Source organism: Lynx canadensis, chromosome E2 (genome assembly GCF_007474595.2).
Source record: "Lynx canadensis isolate LIC74 chromosome E2, mLynCan4.pri.v2, whole genome shotgun sequence".
Lineage (NCBI taxonomy): Eukaryota > Metazoa > Chordata > Mammalia > Carnivora > Felidae > Lynx > Lynx canadensis.
The window spans coordinates 20,940,329-20,955,993 of NC_044317.1; the positions used below are offsets into that span (position 1 = coordinate 20,940,329).

The window sequence follows — 15,665 nt, forward strand, 5'->3', positions numbered from 1 at the left end:
TTATTAACTGGGTTTATTCATCTTTTCAACAATGTCAGGAACATGTGACACCTATAAAAGGAAGAAACCCCTGCTCACAGGGTGCCCAGAGTCCACTGCCTGTGTGCTGCCCGGACAGAACAAGAAAAAGACACAGCAGAATCTGCAAAACCACTTGATCTTTCCATTAAAGCAGAAAAGCATATGGCCTTTGCTTGACTTCTTGGCCAAAAAAAAAAACAAAAAAAAAACAAAAAAAAAAAACAAACAAACCAAAAACAAAAAAAAAAAACTGGCAGTTTCAGAAACCTGATATTTCATTTGTTTATTTAATAGTAACATATTTAATCATAGTTTGTCTCAGCTCTCTACCAAGATACCTGAAATCCCTTGTACTGTTACACCAAAAAGTAGTTTTCTGGGCTGACATACCAGAGGTACAGTCATGATTTACCCCAGAAAGAAGGTCTCATTGTGCATTCTTAAATCTGGCAGGAAAGGAGTGGGTTGTTGGTGATCCAGTCCAGCTACCCTGTATCCTTGCTCTAAGCACTTGGGCACTTCCTGCTTAGCCTCAGTTTCTTCATCTGTAAAATGGAGCTGTCACTGTCTCCTTGTGCTCCCTTGCTCCCTTCAGTAACAACACTTTCCCCTTTCACCCGTCACCCCCCCTGCCATACCTGCATCAGCACTGCATACATAGTGGCCTGGGACCCTGAAGCATGTGTTGATGGAGTTAGTGGGATGCGGACTATTTTAATTCACATATGCTTTCAGTCTTTACCCTTCCCCGACCACAGCACCACATATTGTTGTTTTTGTTGTCCTTGTAGTGTTAACAATGATCCTGGCCCCTGTCTGAGCTCCCTGTGTCCGCATCTTGTGGAGGATCCATACATGTAGATCTGTCAGTCAAAGCGTGTGATTTGGAGCAGAGATCCTCAGAGAGAGACAGCAGTATGACCCGTGGGTCAAAAGAAAGACTATGGACTTGCATGTACTGAGCCTTCTAAACACTCAGAGCTCAGCAAGAGAAATCTGCCGCAATCATATCCCCATCCTTCCCTGGCTTTTCTCCTTGCTTTTTGTATGCTCCCTAAGGGTCTTCTCCATCCTGCTTGACACTCTTGGCTTCAGTGTTCTTTTTCCTGATTTCTCCATCTCTCTGCAGTAATCTATGGCATGTTGCGTCTCTGCCCCTAGAGGCTCAGTGCTGCGGGACCTCTGCGCGCAGCACTGGACAGAGCTGGAAGCAGGCGGTGACTCTGTCCTGGGAGAGGGCCCGTAACAGCACACAGTCCTTGAGAAAGGAAGGGGAGTCACTTGGACAGTAGGTAGGGATGGATGCCACAGTGCTGGGTTGGATTTCCCTGGCTCAGAAGGGAACGCATGATTGCAAGTCCTGGGGAATCATGAGATGCGGCGGGAGGAGGGAAAATGAAAATTCCAAGCAGGAAAAGCAGTGCAGAAAGAGAAGATGGGGGAGCATACACACATGGCCCTCTCACACCGAATTGAGTCTGCTGAAAGCACAAAAACAGCCAGGATTTCTTCTGTCATTGTTTTCTTTTCTAAGAAGCATGGTGCAGTTGTATACCAACATTTCCCACACAACCTACATCTCCTCTTTCTTGAATGTTTGCAGGGATTGGAATTCATAGACATTTCACCCGGCTATTTTTGTTTTCCTTCCAAAGCTCTTAATTGTCTGTGCAGGTTTTTGGTGAAAGGAGTTTCATAGGGAATAGTTTGCAGAGAGGTAAACAGTATGAGGCAAAGGGGGAGTTCAATTAGTTGTTATAGATTTGAGAAGTAAACTCTGAGAAGCACACTGGCAACAGATGCAGCTGCATGATTCGCTGACTGCATACTGGGGCAGGCAAACAGAAGGAGCATAGGCTATCATGTCTGCCCTTGTGGGATTCTGGTCCCACCTTGGGTGTTACTGGCTGCACATCTTGGGCAAAGAGTCTAATCCTTTGAGTGGTCGGGTGAGATACCCAGATGGGCTCATGACAGCCAGAGTGGTGATATGTACTTAAAGAGAATACATTGGTGAGGCTTGTGGCAGATGTCTGTTCCATTTATGGTGTACTAGTTATCCATTGCTGAGTAACATACTGTCCCCAATTTAGCGACTTATAACAATTCACTATTACCTTTTATAGTTGAGTTTAGTGAAGTCATCTGGGTGGTTTTCACTTGGGGTCTCTCATGCTGTGTAGTCAGATGGCTGGAGTCACATGAAAGTTTGACTGAGTTGGAAGTCCAAGATGGCATCTTCGTCCACCATCTGGCACCTCAGCTTGGATGCTTAGAATAGCTAGGTATGGCTGGGCATCTCTCTCTCTATCCATGCAGCTTCTCCACATGGCTAGCTAGTGCTTCCTCCAAGCATGCAGGTCGAGAGTATTCAGACTTCTGACATGACAACTGACTTCTCCCAGATGAAGCTTCCAAGAGTACAAGATAGGCTACAAGATTTCTTATGACTCATCGTCTGAAAGTGTAGAGTGTCACTTTGCTCTGTCTCATGGATGACTCAAGGACAGCTCAGATTCACATAGAAGGGGCACTGGGGCATGAATATTTGCGGGTAGGTTTCCTTTGGGAGGGGAGCATTTTTGGAGACTAGCTCAACATGCAAGGTGATTGCAAAGTAGGGTCCTTCATCAGTTATGGGTTGTGTGCACTGTCCATGCGGCTTTTTCTCTATGACCGGACACCATGTCCATCTGGGAATAATCCCAGTGCTACTTTGTCCTCGACATCCTGGGAGTAGCACACAGTAGGACAATTTTATTATTCTTGCTACAGTCACCGAATCAAGATGCTATGGACACATTTTAGATTTATAATTCATCTTCAGCCATTCACCAAGAAGGGTTTTTGACTGTTGTCATTGCTGCTGCTGCTGTTGCTGCTGTTGTTGTTGTTGTTGTTTAGCAGAAGGGATAATGTGTGAGGAGCTGTTGGATGGAACCAAGATGAGACAAGGAAAAGTGGATTCGGAAGCAGAAAGGAAGCATAATAAAGAAAGTCAACTAAGAACCTGTTTCAGTTCTTAACGCAGACCAGGTTAATCCTAGAAGGTAGAAGCCTTAGAGATGAAGGACGTTCAAGAAATCCTCTCTGTCATTGTGTTAAAGCTATGCCAGCCGCCACCTTCCTTGGTTCAGTGCCTCAGTTTTTGAACACGACAGCTGTTCAGACACTCTGTATTCGTCTCTTCATTCACCGAACAGATATACAGTGAGCAGATGCTCTGGGCTAGGAAATGTGTTAGACACTTTGGGAGATATGAAGATGAATCAGACCAGAATTTGGGCAGAACACAGCCCCCACACAGAAATCCAGAGTATGCTGTAGTGCGGGAGGGGGCGGAGAGGAATGTAATCTTGATAAAGAATTGCAGCTCTGTCTGCTCAGCTCCGCTGGTGTAGGGATGACATCTCCTATCACCGCTGCCACCACCGTCACTCTTTTGCCCTGGAGACTGTCATTCTGTAAGGATCTGGCAGCACTACAATAGTGCTTCTCCCTCGCGGAGGGAAGGTACCTACTTTGGACTCAGACACAATGTGGGTTGTCTCAGAAACTGGCTCCAAGACTTCATATTCCCCTACAGGTTTGCTGGAGCAAATGTATGTGACGTATGTAGTGTGTTGTAAGAAGTTGGATGAATGGCTCCCTTTATCTTTTTGTCCAAGTACCAAATACACACACAGTCACACCGTCTTTTGATACCTTTAAACCCATGGTAGGTTTTTCTCATTTCCTACACAACTGTGATCATTTGTTTACATCTCTCCACACCTGGGCTGTTTTCCTCCAAGAAAAGTCTATCTATGCAACTGTGTATCCCCAGTGTCGAGTAGTAGGTCATTTTATCGATTCACGTCACCTTTAGATTAATAATGGTCCTTTCACTTTTTGCAGAAATCACTGTATTTTCGGCTCAGTGGACCCTTGACACTCGTTCCTGTTGTCATTTGTTGAGTGACCAATCAGATGGGTGGAGTGTGTTATAGAAATTGGCAGCAAGTATCCAATGGGTGAAGAAGGTAAGATGGACCCACTTTACTATACTATGGATGTAGAGGTGGAAATGATGCCCAGTGGGCCCCTCCCTGCAACCTGCCTTTGTTTGAACCTTCACCAAATCTAAAGAAGTACCTGAGATGAAAGCTGGCCTACTTTCTTGGGATTTGAGAAATGTGATTATTCACTGTTGTTCTTGGGTTCTCTTTATTGAACATCTGTTATGTATTAGTACAAAGGTGATAGTTTTTTGTTTGTTTTTTTGGGGGGGGGGTAAGAGAGGTGACTATAGAAGATTCAGAGGAGGAAGAAAGAACTAAAAGAGATTCTTCAGCAAAAACTCAGCTGGATAGACTAGAAAAATTGCCATGTTGCTTTTTCCCACCTTTTCTTCTTTGAAGATAATTCTATAAATGTGAACAAGGTGGCTTACATCCCATGGCCAGGAGGCTGAACCTTTTAGACCTTGAAAGACAGAACATAAGATCATAAGCCAAAAGGCTGATTTCAACTGCCAGGCCCAGCTTTTCCATTCACTTTCCATGTGCCCTTAGGTTAATGAGCTCTTTTTCGGGCCACACGGTGGTTGGACCTAGGATCTTTAACAGTTTTTAAGTTTTAGGATTCTATGAATCCAATTATCTCCTCTATTTTTTCAGTGGTAACTGAAGCTATTTTTGTAAGACATTCTAATATCCGGGTAGAAATTTAATAATTAATTCTACCAGCATGATTCCCTACATTTTAGGGGTCTAGACCCATCTATCCATATGTCTATAGCTCATCTCCATGTAGATGTCCACCAAGTGCCTTAAATGCAGAGGCCAAATATAAGTCATGCTTTTCTCCTCTAAACCTTCACTTTGTCCTATGTGTCACATTTCAGGGTAGCATCACAATTAACCCAGATCAGAAACATGGGAAGGGTACCATATGCCTCTCAATCTCTGAGATATATATATATATATATATATATATATATATATATATATGTATTTTTTTTTTTTTCTCTTTATCCCCACTGCCATCATCCAAACATGATCCTGTTTCTCCAGGATTACAGTTGTTGCCACCTGACAGGTCATTTTGCCTCTGGGGTTACTTCAACTCCAGCATGTTGTATCTTTCATACAAATCCTAAACAATGTCCCTACATCTGGATATTATTTTATTTTCCTGCTTAATCTTTTCAATATCAGAGATATGAATTCCTTAATAAACTTCTTTCATGACAAGGCCACTGTTTTGCTGTCTAGATTCATCTCTTGGCCATTCTCTCTGTACACCCAGCCCTTACTATACGCGTCTACTGTACGATCTACTATAGGGTACAACTGTATTTACACAAAGTCCCATAATTTCTCTTTCCTTACAAGCTAACTCTCACTCACTTTATATCTTGGCTTGCAACTCGCTATCTCTAAGGAATTCTCTCTGATCCCTGTAGACTGAGTAATAGGTGTCTCCTAGGCAACACTTTAGTAGTCCAAGATTACACCAGCATCCCTCCTGTAGAAATGTCTGGGAATGATGATCATCTCATTTCTGACAAGCCAAATGGGTCTCTTGGTTTCATTGACCCTGTGAATTATTCAATAGAACATGCAACTGACATTTCCTATTTTTCTACACAATAGGGACAATTAGAATGAGGTATCAATGAAGCAGAGTCAGAAGTTAAATAGAAAGTACTTGAATTTAATTTCTCTTTTAGGAAATCTGCCACTTGTCTTTGTTTTTGTTTTTGTTTTTTTGTATTTAGAAATTAAGAACAGCCTAGTTTGAAAAGTTCTGCATAGCCTCTTTCTAAGGAGAGGAAGGTAAACTATTCTAATGTTGATAAAACCCTTGACAAAAAACCACAGCATGGTATAGACAGAATGGCCACTTGATCTTTCAGGCTAAGATTCTTGTTTACAGAAAGGATTTTATTTTATTTTATTTACTTTACTTTACTTTATTTACCTAGAAGAAAGGAAAGACTTGTTCATGATTATACTATAAGGTTTTGGAAGAACAAAACAAAATTAGCCAACAACTTAGGCTGAGGACTCAGATTCTTGGTCCATGATCAGTTCACAATGCCAGCATTTCTTGAAGGTATGTTTTTTGAAGGCAGAGATGAAAGGGCACTTCCCTTTTCCTGGAGGAGCTTCCAATCAAGTTGTTCTGTATGAAGTGCTCAGAATCCAAGTAGGAAGAAAAAAGAGTGAGATGGGGTAGAGAGAAAGACTTGTAACAAATGGTGGTGACAGGGTTCGGGCTTATAGGATCAGCTCTGAGGCTGACCTCCAGGGAGATCCACTTGAGCCTCATTCCTGGCACACATTTTACTTAGGTGTCTCCTCAGAGCAAGGGAGGAATGACCTAGGTTAGCTACAGGATAGTGCTTCTCAGCCCTGCTACCTGGCTGGGCTTGTATAGTAGGGCACTGGGGCAGATAGGAATGCCTTGAAGTGAAAAGTATTTGCCCTTCTGTTCATGAAAAGCTTACATGCATTGAGATTCTCCTGAATGATAATCAGCAGGGGCCAGTGGTCACAGGTCACCCAATTATCTTTCATTTGCATAAAAATCAATCCCAAAAAGCCGCTGGGGGGGCGGCTCACCTGTGCTGAAGTATCCACCAGGCCCTGCTTTGTCCCTGACAGTCTGAAATGTTGGCAGCCTGCCTTCTAACCCCCTGTGCCTGCTGGGTCTGTCTGTGAATGCACATTTCCTATTTTGGGATGTAGGCCATTGTGGAGAAAGAGGCCAAGTATCTGTCTATAGCTGGTGTCACCTGAATAAAAAACAGACAGTCCACTTGCTGACTTCTTTGCCGATCTTCAGTCTGTGCAATGTGACTGCCAGTACCACAATCAACCAAGAATTACAGGAAGCTTTTGTGTGCTGGGCAACTTCAACCAAAGTTGTGGTTCTTTGATCTTGCTTTATTTAACTAACGATGAACAAAATGCAGAGACCACTCCTGATAATAACAGTAAGAGCTGATGTTTAATGAGTGGGCCCACGTGCGGCCACTGTGCTACGTGCTTTACATTCACGATCTTGTTGGATATCACCAGAACTTTGAGTGGTATGTGCAGTCATCACAATTCTTTTGTAGATGAGGACCTTGAGGTCCAGAGAGGTTAACATGAACTTGCCAAGGGACATCTGATTAACAGTGGGTAGAGCTAGGGTCTCTTCTCCTGAGCACTGACTCTTCCAGTTCTTTTGCAGCCTTAATGAACTTGGAGGGCAATTGTGTTACAATTCTTTCGGTATGGCCATGTCCTAAATCTCCACTTGGTTATAAAGGAGACTCAGGCCTCTGGCTAATGCATTAGTATGCAGCTGAAAGTATGCGCTCTGTGAGAGGTAACACATTGGGAGAGGCAAAGAGAACCCTGAATGTGTTAACTTATCAGCCATCTCTTGAGAACTGTTATTGTTGTAGCCATTGGACTAGGTACTGGAAATAAAACAATGGGACGACAAGTGCACGTGCATCGGGGGATACAACAATGAAACTAAAGTCATGCCTCGAAGAACCTCCCTTCTTGTGATGGAGCCAAGCTGGCAGACAAATAACTATGGTGCATAGCTCCTTCTAGACAGGTCCAGGGTCGCACAAGGTGCACAGAGGGACTGTGGAAATAGTAGAAAAAAGAGGAAATCGGGAAGCTCCAGTAGAGAGGTGACCTTTAGACGTGAAGCCTGACTAAGAGTTTACCAGGAAAAGATCAGGAAGAATTTTGCAGTATAGAAGTTCTGTAGAGACAGAGAGCAGTACAGCAGTTCTTGAGCCAGTGTTTGTCATGATGAGGTGGGCTATTTTCGTCTTTATTATCCTTAAGTAGATAAGACTGTTAAATAGATGAAGATGGTTTGAAATTCAAAAGGTGGTAACAGGTCTACAGACAATTAAGTCTCCTTCAATGCCTGTCCTTTCCTGGAGGCAGCTGCTACTTTTGGATTCATATGTGACTGTCCAGAGATTTTCTGGACAGTTAGAACCACACATATCCACATGGTCACTCATCTGTACCTATGACTACCTTTCTGTACCTATCTGTACACTCTCCTCATCTGTACCTATAGATCGTACCTAGCTATAGACACTGTTATGCACACTGTTCCAGAAAAAGAAAACTTGATGACATTTTTCTCCTTGTTTGCTTTACGTGCTCTCCTTTGATTTTAAACTTTTTAAACTTAAGAAAAATAACAAACCTGCAGAAAGTTGCAAAGCTAATACAATGAATTCTTAGGAACCCTTCATCTAGAATCACTGATTTTTGAAAATCATTTTGTCACGTTGCATGCAATGATTGTATGGATTTAATCCCTAATGAAGATACAGCTTGGATGTCAGTTACCCAGAGACCTGCGTGAGCTTCCTCTCCCCAGCACTTACTTCCTGAGACAACCCAGGTATACCTGAAATCTAGAACATGTTCCACTTCGTGTCAGTTGCTCTGAGATGCCCTAAGCAGCAAATCCAGGTCCAGGATGGAGACATCAGGAAGGGCCATTCTTTGGGCCACCGGTTATCTACCTTGTGGTCATCTTCGGGAAGGGGTTTTGCCCCGTCTGGTCAAGTGCTCACTCAGCAAGAAGTGAGTGTCTCAGACAGGTGAGCATGCTCTCTGCACTTATTTTCCTGGGCCCATTGGTCCAGGGCAGGAACACACAGTCCAGTTAAAATCTAATCACTTCATTTCCGACAACCGGCCGTGTAGATAGTGTGACTCTCCTTTTCTGCTTGTCAACTCCAGAGAGGCAAACCTCAGAGCCTGGTGTAGAATTCCCTCCTTTTCAAGATCAAAGATCCTGACTGCTCAAGTTATCTGTGTACTTCCTCCGTGCATTTCATGGCCAGGGACAGTTTGTATTCTATGTGAGAGGGACTTTGAATAATGCGACAGGCAGGAAGTAACCCAAGGAGACAGTGTGATATGGCTTTGTAGTCAAGTGCTCAGGGTCTAGGAGTATTGTTTTCAGGTATTCATCCATCCATTCATTCATTCATTCATTCACTCATCAAATAATTACTGAAAGCCTCCGTGGCACTCTTTCATGTTTTGTGTCAAGACATGTACGTGCTCTTTGCAGACTGTGTGATGGTGATCTGTGGGGTGGCAGGCATACAGACATCTCTCAGCTGAAGAACGGGTGAAACTGAGAGTGCAGGGGTAGAATCTTTTAAGGAATGACTTCCTAGCCATCTATCCATTCCTTCATGCAGTAAACACATATTTACTGACTGCTTGCTCCATCCTGATTCCACACGTGCACCTGTGAATATGCCTATGTCGGTCCTATTTTCGTGGAACTCACATGCCAGTGAGGGCATGTCTCCTGCACTCCCTCTAGTCTACCTGTTCCTTATGTTGGTTCCATTAGGAAGGTTCAGCTGCTCCCACTGTTTCAGGACAAAAATCAGGCCATTACCTGTCAGCCCTCCCTGGCTTCATGTGATTCCTAAGCCACAGAATCACCATTTCCTCCGGAGGCTACTAACCCAAATTACCCTGTGCCCTGTGGGGGACTCAAGCTCAAGGAAGTTTGAAAGAGCAGAGAAGGAAAGGTAACAAGCCATACTGAAATCTGCCACCAATTAATTGTGTCTGCTGAGGATCTAGAAGGCTGCAGCCTGACACCTGCCAGATGCCTCTATTTGGAAGCTTTAGAAAAATTGTGGAGAGGCCAGTGAGTTCATCTTTTCAAGAGGCTCTGAATTTTAGAATCTAAGCACCATTCCAAATGCTGTTAGGTTGCCACAGCAACAGTTCTTATACCCTTTTTTTTTTAAGAAAATGAATTTAAAAAAAATTTGGCCACACACTTGCAAGGGCAAGTGAGAAGGTGCCTCTCTAAATGAATGTCTGGTAAGTTTCCTGAAGTACTATGTTTCTGTCCATAACAAATACTATTTTGGACCTCTCAACACTTCCAGTTTCACTTAGAATTTCCACTTGAAAAATGGACCCGAGAGGATTGTTATTCATTGCCCCTAACCCGTTTACGTCAGGCTTTGGGCAAAGAAAGAAAAAGCCTTTATCGCTTATGTAGTTTCACTCTTGTCAAGGGTTGGAGCAGAACCCGCAATGGCAGTGAGCAGCCTGTGCTCACACGGGAACGGCTGGGGGGGCTGGCGCTTGGGCTCCTGGGAGCACGTCCAGCTCGGTGCCCGCTTCCCCAGTGCTTCTTCCCCTCCAAGCTGCTGCAGGTTTCTCTTAAACAACTACAGGGCGCTCCGCTTGTAAGACTGACAAGATCCAACCTCCACTCCCTCTCATCTTCTGAAGCTCCCATGTCATCCCGCATTTACTCTGCATCCGCACCTTACTGCCAGTAGTCTTGGAACTCACTGTGATGCTTCCCTTCAGATTCCCTTGCACGAGTTTTCCTTCTCTGTCCCCATTTCTCTGGATATGCAGAGAGGAATCTCCTCTAGATGGAGTGCCCTGACCCCGTGAGACAGAGCTTGCCACTTCTTTCCCCCTAGTCCTTTGGTTTCTTGGGGGGGTCTCAACATGCCTTCCATGGGCCCTAGGCAGTTGAAGTTCACCTTCAAGAGCTCCTTTTGCCATAAAAATAATATATTTTATGATTGTTTTCGTATAAAGATGAATATAATCTTCTACCCTAAAAGCCCAAATTTTCTTCTGACATTCAAAGAAGCTGTGTGAGGATGTGGAGAAAAAGGAACCCTGTGCACTGTTGGTAGGAATGCAAACTGGTGCAGCCACTATGGAAAACAGTATGGAAGATCCTCAAAAACACAAACAAAAAACCAAAAAACCTAACTAAAAATAGAACTACCGTATGATCCAGTAATTCCACCTCTGCGTATTTACCCACAGGGGCCAAAAAAAACTAAGTCAAAAAGATATATACACCCCCATATTCGTTGGAGAGTTATTTCCAGTAGCCAAGACATAGAAGCAACCCAAGTGTCCATAGACAGATGAATGGATAAAGACAATGTGGTGCGCAGGCGCGCGCGCACACACACACACACACACACACACACTGGAATATTATTCAACAATAAAAGAGAAGGAGATGTTGCCATTTACAGCAACATGGATGGACCTTGAGGGCAGTATGCTAAGAGAAATATGTCAGATAGAGAAAGACAAATACTGTATGATCTCACTTATATGTAGAATCTAAAAAAAGTAAATAAATAAAACTGAATTCATAGGTACAGAGAACAGGTTTGTGGTTGCCAGAGGCTGGGGGTGGGGAGTGGGCAAAATAGGTGAGGGTGATCAAAAGGTACAAAGTTCCGATTAGAAAATAAATAAGTCCTGGGGATATAATGTATAGCATGGTATACATGTATTGGATATTTGAAATTGGATATTGGATTGTATATTGGTAATACTGTATTGGATATTTGAAAGTTGCTAAGAAAGTAGATCCTAAAAGTTTTCATCACAAGAAAAAAAAAAGAACTATAGCTATGTGTAGTGACAGATGTTAACCAGATCTATTGTGGTGATCATTTTGCAATATATACAAATATCAAATCATCATATTGTACACCTGAAACTATATAATGGTATACGTCTATTATATCTCAATTCAAAAAAACCAAAAAGACAAAAAAAAAACCATTCCTGTGAGCCCCTAAAGTATTATGGGCCCCCGGCACTGTGCCTGATGGAGATGTCCATGGCATTCCTTTGTGACCTTATTGCCATTTATTTGTCTACACGTCTGCAGGATCTTTGAGGATGGAAGTTGGCTGCTTCATGCTGTGTCTTCTGTCACAGCGCAGGGGGTATATGTGCACACTTGGTGAATGGGCCTTCATAGGAATGAGACATTGTCTGATCCACTGCTGAGGGTTTTGGCTGGCACTCCCAGATAAGGCAGTGCTTACTGCTCCAAGTCCATTTTCAGAAGGGACAACCTCCTCCTTTCCCACTACCTGTACAGCCCTTCCTTCTGCGTCACCCGCTTTGATCCCTGCACTTGGATATTTTCCATCTCAATCTCTGGAAGAATAAACTGAATAAACTGAATCAACCTGAGAGAGGTTAAGCAGTCTAGAAAACAGTTGTCTCCTGTTCAGAGTCACACGTAGTATATGGAGCCATGATTGATTGATTTAAAGACAGAGAGAGAGAGACAGAGACAGAGAGAGAGAGAGAGCAAGCAGGGGAGGGGAACAGAGAGAGAGAGAGAAAGAAAGAAAGAAAGAAAGAAAGAAAGAAAGAAAGAGAAGCGCAAACAGGCTCTGCACTATGACTACAGAGCTCAATGTGGGGCTCGAACCCATGGACTGTGAGATCATGACCTAAGCCAGATCAAGAGTCAGACACCCAATGGACTGAGCCACCCAGGCAACCCCCATGGAGCCAAGATTCTAAGTCCCTTTTTTCTTCTAAGACTCCTGCCAGTGCTCTATGGCACCACAGATCTACCGCTCCAAATCGCCAACCCTTCATTTTCCATACCAAGATCTGTAAGAAACAGTAGATCTCAGCGTAGGCAGAACTGCTTCTAAACTCCACACTGCCATATGCTCCCCTGTTTTGCCTTCACCAGAGGACTGGTGTCCCCAGCCAGCAGGAGTGCTTTTGGGAGAGAACCTGCAGCTCTCCACCCCTTCAGGACTTGCCTCAGTTGCAGCTCCAGCCAAGGTCATGGCCCCTCCTGGGGGAAGCCAACATCTGATGTCTGGATCAACAGGGCTTTGGCCCTCTCGGCTGTACCTGAGATCATTTGGAAGGGCCATCCTCGCCCAGAGCACTGCACAGGGTTACCTGAGCCTGTTGTCGGCCTCCAGCATGTCTCACTTTCTCTCTCTGTGTGCTCCTGCTTCCTTTCCCTCACACATACACCATTCTCAAGGGCACCCCGTAATAAACATCCGCATGGGAAACTCCATCTCAGAGTTGTCTTCCCAGAGAACCCAACCTGCCACAAAACTCTATTGTGCAACAAGCCTCCTTGTGTCTGCATGAATACACCAGATTCATTTGTACCTTCATTGTTTTCATTGAATGTGTATTCATTGGATGCTTTGCACTGTGCTAAGTACCAAGATACTGTGAGGAGCAATACAAGACACGACCTCTGGTCACATGGAGCTTAAATCACTTCTACTCTGAAGGCAGATTTTAATCCTGTTTAATCCGTGCTTCTCCCAGAAGCTGGCTGCCCCTGCACTTAGGTCGGGGGGGGGGGTGGGTGGGCAAGAGAGGTTTCCCATTGAGTCCTGCTGATTGCTTTGCAAAATAAATGCTGCTTCCAAGCGTGTATGAACAGCTTTCTCCTGATCCATGAGAAGACTCCTTCGCTCCCTTCTTTGCCCAGAGTGAGGCCAGAGTGAGGTCTAGGTTAGGAGGGGCAAGAGCTGGAGCAGGAGAACTGGGGGTGCAGTGACTGCCCAGAGTGAGAGGGAAGACAGAGGTGCAGATGACCAGGCCTGCAGGAAGCAAGGTCAGGGTCAGAAGTTTAAACTGAGAAGATGAGGTGGAGGGGATACAGGTAGAGGTTTAATCAGCAGCCAAGTGGGGGCAGGGATTGGAGAGTGACTGCCGTTGCCCGTAGTCCTTCCTGAAAAATACGTCATGACATCCGTCTTAATCAGAATAAAACACAGACCCTGTGCTGACAGTGCCATCTAGACATGATCACTCCCCACACCTCTGCCCTTGCCTGGCTCCCTCAGCCATACTGGACATTGCTCTTCCTTGAACAGACCCAGCCCTTTCTAGCCTCAGGGGCTTGGCATTCTGTGCTCCCTCCATCTGGGTCACCTCACATGCCTGGGGGCTTGTCATCATTCAGGGTTCAGCTTAAATGCCACACCTGAGGCCATTCCTGACATCGCAGCCTCACCTGCCACTCCCCGCCCCCCTGCGCCCAGGTACCCAGGTAGTCCACTTTTCATTGTTCTCATTAATCCTTCGCAACAGCTATCTCAATCTGTGAAGCCCACGTCTGTATTCTTTCATGGCTTCCGTGTTTCATTGTCCGTTTCCTCAGTGGTATTCTAAGTCCCTGAGGCTCAGAGACAAGGTCTGCCTTGCCCACCTTATATCTTCAACATCAAAAGCAATGCTGTTCCCATTAGTAGCGGCTCAGTAAACATTTCTTGAGCGAATGACTGAGCCAGTACCTACATTTCGAATGTTTCCCCGATGGGTCAACAGGAATATGCCAGAGCATGGGCTCCTCCATGCTGCTGAGTGGAGTAGAATTTTCAGACCTCTCTCTCTACCCCTCATTCTCATCCTCTCTTTCTGTCCCTCTCCCTCTCTCAGTTCCTCCTGGGCCGTCAGTCAGATTTGAGTAGCATCAGTTCCTGGAGCTCTCCACTCTTGGGATGCCAACAGCTGCATAATGGCTTCTCTGCCTGTGCATCTCCACATTAACACAGGCCTTTCGGGCCTGCTCTGGCTTGCCTGACCCATCTCCCATCAGGAAAGAACGTGCATCTGTAATACTCTGGAAAATTAAGGCTGACATGCAGTTTGGTACCCGAAGTGGTTTCACTGAAGCAAACGCGGAGAATAATAGCCGTGCACTTAAATGCTTGAGCAGGTATCAATCAGAGAAACATTCCAATAATCCATGTTTATAAAGCTCGTTAGTACAAATTTTTGAAATAGCACTTACTCCACTTCATTCTTGACAAATGGTGTTTGTAGCCATTGTGATATTTTATTTCAATTATGTGCCGGAGTTGTAGGGAGAGGCTTTCTGACAATAGCAAGGCATAAGCCATTTTTAGTGTGCTTCTATCACTATTCCCGTTGCTAAACTCGACTGGACAGTTCATTAAGATGAAAAATTAACAGCACATGCTTTGGGGAGAATAATCATGGAACATGACAGCTTGCGGAGGCATCGGCACTCAGAAGCAAGACAAACGTGCTGGTCTTCGGTAGAAGTGGCGATTAGCCAATCTGTCAGAAGCCATGAGTTTACTGAGACCCTACTTGTGTGCTCAGCCCTGAGCTGAGGTGCTGGGGGAAAGAAAATGCAGGAAACATGGCCTTTGAACTCCAACAATATAACCATCTATTTGGAAAGGCTGGGGAGATTTCAGCTGTCAATCTGGGACCCCCAGAGGGATATATATCAAACGCCTGACACTTTGGTGCTGAATATAAGTCCAGGAGTAATTCACTGTGGACCTCAGAGATTTCTTAGACCTTGAAGAATAGCAAGATGTTCATGAGCAAACTATGAACTAAATATAGTAGCTGCTAATGGCTAAGAGTTTGCTTTTGGGTGGTGATGAGAATGTTCTAGAACAAGACAGTGGTAGATTGATGCACAACTTTGCAGATACACTAAATAAACAAACAAAACAAACAAACAAACAAAAAACCCACTGAACTGTGCACTTCCAAAGGATAGACTTGATGATATCTGAATTTTGTTTCAAGAAAACTGTTATTTTTCTAAAGTATTCTACAAATTCTACATAGCTAAATTATAGTAAATTTGTTACATGCTCAGAGAATTGAGTTTAGTTCAAATAGAAAAAAAGGGATGGGGCAGACTTGCATCGACAGAAAGGAGGCATATACCCATTTTACAGACGAGGACATGAAGAATAAGATCAGTTCATGTCTTGCCCATGAAGCCACAGACCTGGCAAGTAATGGGACTGGGACTTCGCCTCC

At 44.3% G+C, this 15,665-nt stretch overlaps 1 protein-coding gene across 1 annotated transcript in view; it reads left to right on the forward strand.

The window, feature by feature from the left end:
* CDH11 (cadherin 11) overlaps positions 1–15,665 on the forward strand; it is a 151,557-nt gene that overhangs the window by 59,304 nt on the left and 76,588 nt on the right. Inside the window, exon 2 of the mRNA XM_030299198.2 lies at positions 3,919–4,043. The gene's annotated coding sequence lies outside the window, so the exon portion shown is untranslated. The remainder of the gene's footprint in view (positions 1–3,918; positions 4,044–15,665) is intronic.